The following is a 7,995-nucleotide window of genomic DNA, read 5'->3' on the forward strand; positions in this document are numbered from 1 at the left end:
CTTATTATTATTATTATTATTATTTAATCATTTAATTCAAACAGATCAAATTTTTTAATTACCAAAACTGACTTCGAATTTGATGCGAAAACATTGTTCTTCTAATTGAAAATAATATTTATCTTAATTAAACTGTCATCGCGTCCACTGTCGTGGTCCATTATCACAGTGATCCTTTGATCGACATTACAAAGGTTAATTGATGATCTCATAAATAAAGGTCACTTCCTGTGATTTCGTGTCTTTTTACATTTATGCAAAATTCGAGTCTGCCTGCGAATCCGGACGAGATGTAAAAGTGTATGATTGAGTTGGTGTCCGGGAGATAAAGCGAAGATTTCACAGCTTTGGACTCAGAGCAATAGACGAGTACCACGAGATTTATTGCCAGCTATAGCGAGAGGAAGCAAGAAAGACTTCGGTAAAAGAGATGAAATAAGAATAAAAACCGTAGCATGAGAAAGTAGCGGCAATTCCCACGCAGTGACGTTCACCTACACGAAAAGAATGATTTGCTGAAGTATCTAAAAATTTAGCTAGATACCGATCTGAAAATAATTTTGTCGAATCGTTAATTATGTAGAAATCTTAAGTATGATGAGCAATGCTACAAAAAACACATTTTCTAACAATCAGTGAGCAGTGAGTTCAACATTATTTTGTATAAAATTATTTTCATACTTTATCTAGCATTTATTGTTATCCACATCGTTTGTTTGCGATTCTTACAATTTACTATTACTGTTGAATATTTTATATTTAGAATATTTCATATTATATATTTCGTAATTTCATATTACATATTACATATTTCTCAAAATTTCCCTTTATCGATTTTAATGACAACGAATTATTACTCTCTAAATCTTTTTTGGAGTGAAATTTCACTCCGAAAGATTGAAAATTGAATCTTGAAAAAAAAATAAAAATATTTTTTTCTTGAACAAAAATGAGAAATTTTCACGACTTTTTTTTTCAAGAATGGCTCAATTTTTACTCCAAAAGATTCAGAGAGCATTTTAACAGATTTTAAGATAAATTGAAGCTTTGGAGAGTAGTTTCCACTATTACGGTATTAATACTCAAATATAAACGTTCTAATAAACTCTAAAAGAAATGTCGCTACTAAATTTAATGTTGAAATATCTCGGAAAAGGTTAATCATCTACGCCTAAAAAAGATAGAGGGGCAATTATATTCAAGGGAGAATACTTTAGAATTTTGTCAAGTTTTATTGAAATCAGTAAGGCCACTTTTGAGCCTCCCCTTGTTAATATCTTTCCTCAAAGGAATGCAAAGATTTACAGATTCTCGACTGTAGCGTCCCTTAAAGTTTTCAGTGCTCTCAAATTCACTACTACGCCTCTCTCGAGAATTTCCATCTGCCATCTCTCGTTTCTTCATGTCATTCCGGTCTTTCCCTTTCCTCTTTTACTCTCTTGCCCCCTAGAGTGTCCGGAGGGACGGATTCCTCGCGCTCTTGTAATAGAAGTGTCATCCGAAAATGTTTTCTATTCCCAGGCGCTGTAACCGAGTACCTCTCCTCCTATGATTTTTATTGGCTTAGTAACTTCGCTATTCATCATCTGGCTTTTCCTTTTCGGTGTTAGCATTCCGACGCCATGCATTCGCTCGGATTATTGCGGTCCTCTGATGATGAAATTTGTTATCTTAGCTCGGAGTGAAAATTCAAAAAGCTCCCTCTAAAGATGATAAATATCTAGATTAGCGTTTTTCTACCTTTTCCAATTTACGATATATTAAATAACGAGCCAAATTTATTGAGGTACATTACTGAATATATATGTTCAGCGCTATAGTATAGGTTTCTTATGTAAACACTAACATATCATTTAGAATTATAGTACAAAAGAATTATAGTACAAAAATATTTCTGAAAATATTTTCCCAAAATATTTTTTTCAAAATATTTTTTACTTCACGTTATATTCGCTTTTTACTTATTCCTAAATTTTTTCACTTCTTTTTACCTTCTCTTCGCGGCACACATGGAAACCCTTTGCAGTACACCGGAAAAAAACTCTGACTTAGATAAATGATTTACTTTAAAAAAAATACTATTCTCTTTGAAGATATAGAATATTAAATTAAAGATTATAAAAAATTTCAATTTATTATGAGCATTCTGCACTTCTGTTCCGCGAAATGAGATATTTCATCACGTAATTTAAATCGAAATAGAAATTCTTCTTGGCGACGGAATAAAGCAAAAGAAAAATGATCGGTCAAAAGAGGAAATGACGATCGAAGGCTCAAATAATACGTCAATGAGCGGAACGCCGCGAAGAAAGGTCACTTTAGCTCTTACGTCAATTCCTCGCGGCAGATCGCGCATCGACCGTAACCACTGCGTGTCGGTAATGGCCTTTGCGTCGACCACGACCACTTGCGCGTCCGATCGCGACGCGACCGATACCACTGAACGCGATCGATCAGACTCGTACCGTGGTCGGTTTCCTCGGTCGGTCGTTAACGTTAAACCGAATCACCGTGGGCGGTACAGGAAAGAAAGAAGGATTTATCGTCTTATCCGTGACTTCGTCGTATCTTCTAATCCCTTCTAATAGCGGCATAAATTCGTGCAGTAAGCATTCTTAATGTCTTATCTCGCTAACGGTTTCGTTCATCTTTTTTTTCGTCGATCACGCGAGCGACTTACAGCAAAGACGTATTTCCTACCGTTCGATCATGATCATCGGTAAAGAATTAGAGTATAACTTTCATTCTTCTCTTTTTCTTTCCTCACCTTTCCGATTACGCTGTCGCTATTATTGGTTGCGTTCAAGATTCTTTAATATGATTGGTTTATATATTTATATCCAGTGAGAAACTCCAGTAAGGACCAGTCATATTAAAGAATTTTACAATAGTTACAAAGCTGTGTTGAACATATTGTGATCAAAATTATTGAAAGCACAATTTGTGAATACGCTGCAAATGAACAAAAATATATAACTTGCGTGTACAAATTCCTTTTATAACTGATCGTTTAGGAGATCCTAACCGTGTGGTCATAAACGTTCGCTGAAATGTGCTTGCATAATGCTAAGTCATAACCGTTGTGCTTGTGCTCGGTGACTTAGTTAAATGATGTTACAACGCCGGCTTTCTCAACTCATTCTGAATTGACAATTATTGCTCTATCTCCCGCACTTGCTGTCAACGTTGAAAAAGCGAAAAGTTAGTGATGGAGACAATCGTTTAAAGAGAATGTTTACAATACGCGTCTTTTTGCTAGGATTCATTTATATTATGCAGTATTCGCAAAATCACATCTATTTGGTTCACTGAAATCTCTCCCTGTCGTCGGAGGCAGATGGCATTATCTAGTAACGAGACGTAATATGTCAAGAGATTTCTCTCTTCGCGCGACGTACATTCTTTATGAGAAAGCAATTATTTTTTAATCTCAACGAATTTTGATATTTATATAATTACAGATATGGATGATAATATTTAAAACGATTGTAAAATAAAACATTTTATTTAATTAGAAAAAAAATTTTAGATATTAAAAAGTTGTAATCACATTTTATAAGTTTAAAGAGGTCACAATTTAAAGTGTTGAAAAATATTATAGATTGTTTTACGTTTGAGTATCTGTGTAAAAAATTTGAGCACAATTCTCTTATTAATAAGATTGTATTAGAATTTCTCTCTCTCTCACTTTGAGATACCTTTGGAATTGTCTTAAAAGCATATTAAAATAAAGCTTGCTTAATAAATGTAGAAATACAAAAGCGTCTAATGTTTTAGCTGTACAGTATCAGCTGAAAGTTGAGTTATTTAATGTTTTGTTTGCTTTGATTCTCATGTAAAATCGCAATTTGTACTTATTGGCAAATTTGAAGAAGTAGCATTATGAATTAAATCAAATTTATTACATATACGATTAAAATTCTAATATTCGTATAAAAATTTATTTGAATTCACTTATTCTTTAAAAAATTATTTATAAAATTACAGCAAAATATAGTAATTACGCTGTATAAATTATTAAAAATCAAATAATTGTTATTTTGTTTTTTTTTTGTGTAGTTAGTTTCAGAGTCTATTAATGACACAATTCTTTTATTGATATTAGCTAATATTCGTTTTTTGACTCATTTTTTTATTAAATTTTATTAAATTTTAGCTGATACTATATAGTTAAAATATTATAGACGCTCTTGTATTTCTGCATTTATTAAACGAGCTTTATTTTAATATGCTTTTAATTTAAGACAAATCCAAAGATAAGTGAGAATGACAGAAATTCTAGTACATTTTATAGAGGCAACTGTATATTTTACCCGTTATTGTTACACGCGATACAGACATTTGCAACATTATTGTCACAATTATATAATTTCGATAAGTAACAGATGCTCGATTCGTGGTCACCGTGAGCTTTCTTTCGTGATCATTTTTCGCTCGGTCGTTATCATTCGAAGATGCTTGCTCCGGGATCGAATTGCAAGCGTGGGCGAACCCACGCAGAAATATCTTGAAAGTTATGCAGTGCAGGATTTCTCGATGAACGCACAAATAAAAGAAAGAATAAATTTGATGAAAGACATATTTATGTTTATGTATATGTTACAATTAAAGTGTTAATTTTAGTAAATGTGTACATTGACTACAAAGACTACTACAATAAATATTATATATATATACTTTCATTGAGTTAACACTTGAATTGTGATATACAAAAAAATTATTTTCCAAAAAACATGAAATTTTAATTTTAGTTATTTTTACAAATATGATATATTTTACATATATGATTATTTTATTATTTGATGGATCTTAAACGCTTGTATGATTCTGTGTGAATTTATATACTACACATATATTCAAAATCATACACATAGAACATACAAACATTTAAAATCCAGCTAGATCGTTTAAGGCATTGAGTTCTATTGTTTGATTTCTATTGTTGTGTTATTACATATACGTTCCTATAATCTGTTTTGTAATTGTTTATTATTTAAAATTTATTGTTTATTTTTAATATTTATATTTAACTAATTTTTTGTTAAATTTACTTTTTTAACTTTTTATTCAATAATTAGAAATATTTTTTTATAATGTTGCACAAACATCTAATTTAACACAAAAGTATTGCATTTTAGTAATATCATGAATAAAAGACATTTTATCTAAAACATAAATAAGATGTTCTATTTTTAAATATAAATAATGACGTCCAATAAACGCATCATCTTAAAAGACGTAAAATTTTCTGCATCACAAACCGAATTAATAATATCTATCGTATAGCAGCTTATAATATTTTAAAAGATTTACAGCAATATGAAATATTCAAATAATCGAATAAAAAACGAATAATAAAATCTTGAGGACTTCAGAGAATTTAGAATATTCTTCTTTTATAAAATCTTTATTAATCTAGGCCACTGTGCGAAGGAGCAATGTAAAATTTATGATTATTGGCATGAGCACGAACTTTCCTTAGGGAAATGGCTCCTCTCTTTCGTTCGATCATAAAGAAATTTTGCATTGGGTGACGAGTTTCACATTCAATCTGACTTTATAGAGACTCGAGAGACTTCTGTGATAAGTTACAATAGCATCGTAACTTATTATCTGGAATACCTAGCGTATGATTATTTTAATTTTTAAACGCATCCCAGGTTCGAAAAATATTTTCCTTTATTTTGTTAAGCTTAACAATTTAATGCAGCAAGCGATATTCACGCGAGAACTGTATGTAGATAACTCGGAATAAAAAGCAATGTCGGTAAGAATAGCAGTTTTTTTTTTCTGTTTCTATATCTTCTATTTTTTTCTATGTGAAAAATATTTATATCAATTTGTTTATGCATTGTTATTCTTTGAATATTGATTTAACTGTAAGACTAGATCGATGCATTTTAAAAGCATTCATAGATATTATTTTTACTGTTGAATAATCAACAAATACATAGACAAAGTAAAACTTTTGCGTAACTTTCCACCACTTCTGTTTTGACGTTTTCACGTTCATCTCTTTATGCAAACTTTAACACGCAAAGAGAGATTACATGCAGCCGGTCACTCGAATCAAGTTGCCATTCAAGCGTGGTAGAACATAATTGTGTTTTGCGCTTTGCCAGGGCATGTATTTACAATACTTGCCAATACGCAATAAAAGCGAATATGTATTTCCTCCCGCAAAATCGCTCCAGTTGAGCAAGTGTATCGAACACGATTTATTGAGACATAAGAGGATAAAAATATATATACAACATATATAATCTGATTAAATATATTCGATCCAAAATCGCATGATTTTATTGCTTTTCGTACTCGTTAAATTGATAAAGAAATTGCAAAGGAAGATAACACTTTAGAACTAAAATTTAGGAAAACAATATCTTCTATCTATCTTTATATTATTGTATTATGATTTGTTTTGAAATTTGAATACAAGATTTAAAATGATCAAAAATCTGAGGAATTTTATGAGAACGCAACTTTTTTACATAATAATTTTGTAGCAAATATTTCTTTCAATGAACAAATGGTAAATGTGAACGAAAAGTTCTTTCTATATATTCAGAATGAAATGTTTTGCATTAATAATGTTATATTCATTCGCGAAATTAATTATTGAAAAAGTATTTAAGGATTGTATTATTAAAAAATATCAGTATCTCATTTATTTTAACATTCAGATAATTATCCCGATTGAGCTTGCTTTTGATTTCTTTTGCAAAAATTGCGGTTGAAGCCCTATCAGCTTTACTGTCGTATTATCGTACTTGTCAAGCACAGACAAAGGATTACAACGCGTATATGTTCCTAGCGTACCACCATGGTAACGAGAATGGATTATACGAACCGTAGACGGATAAGAGCGATACTGGTCGATGTTAACCAAAGCCACCGGTGCTTTGATGTAAAATTGAGATAGTAAGAGAAACGCGCCAGAACTGTAATGTTACATGACACGGTGTAGCATTACATTTTACAAAACGCAGTATCCTCCGATAATTCCTTCGACAAACGATTTTACTTTGCCTCGTGTTTTTACTGTAATGCGGAAAGCGGAAAAATGGGATGAAAGGAATAATACATGAGATTTTTCTATGAAAGAGATAGACATCGATGAATTTATTAATTTTTTAGGCTACATATATTATAAAGCTATTCTTTTTTAATGATATTTGAATGAACACGCATTGTTCCACAATCGCGCGTTTTAATTGCCCTCTACAAAATAAATGAAATATTCTCTAGGAAAAGTCTTGCTTCGTGCGATAAATGTTTTGTCATATCGTGAGTTACGTGTAAAAGTGGATTGCAATTGAAACTGTAGAGGAAGCACTTTATTTTTGAAATATTGGGAAAAAGGTTATTGGGATGAGGCCAAAAGTAATACAAGTTGGAGGACATTGATTCAAAGCAAGTTTTTTTCACATAACGCGAGAAAGATTTTGTCTGTACTGTATTGCAAAATTTCCAATAAATTTTATCTACATTTGGAGCAAGATTTCATGTAATTCGAGAAAGATTTAATCTGTATTGCAAAATTGCTAATAGTTCTTGTCTGCTAATTTAATGATATTGATGGAAACCATACGCTCTTTGACAGAACAAAGAATATAACAGAATTGTCACAAATCTGGAAATCAGGAAATCAGAGAATTGGAAAAGATTAGAGAAATCAGAAAATTTTGCAAAATTTTGCGGAAAATAAAAATTCTTAATTTTAAAGAAATATAATAAACATACATCATACATAATTTTGAATTATTACCGACTTAACAAATAAAAATGCAAGCAGTGTCAGCAATAATAATTTACATTATTGATTTCTCAATAAAATATTTGACAAATCAGGACAAAAATATCAAAAATTTTTTTATATTATTAAAAGTTAGAGAAAATTAAGAAATTTTATGTTCATAAATCAGGAAAAAATTGTGAAATTTTAGGATGAAGAATTTATGATTCCATATAATAACATTAATTGTAAATATATAT

General features: G+C 30.7%; 1 protein-coding gene across 2 annotated transcripts in view; it reads left to right on the forward strand.

The window, feature by feature from the left end:
* LOC108688039 (pleckstrin homology domain-containing family G member 5-like) overlaps positions 1-7,995 on the forward strand; it is a 110,918-nt gene that overhangs the window by 19,422 nt on the left and 83,501 nt on the right. The window lies entirely within an intron of this gene.

Source organism: Atta colombica, unplaced genomic scaffold (genome assembly GCF_001594045.1).
Source record: "Atta colombica isolate Treedump-2 unplaced genomic scaffold, Acol1.0 scaffold224, whole genome shotgun sequence".
NCBI classification, from domain to species: Eukaryota; Metazoa; Arthropoda; class Insecta; order Hymenoptera; family Formicidae; genus Atta; species Atta colombica.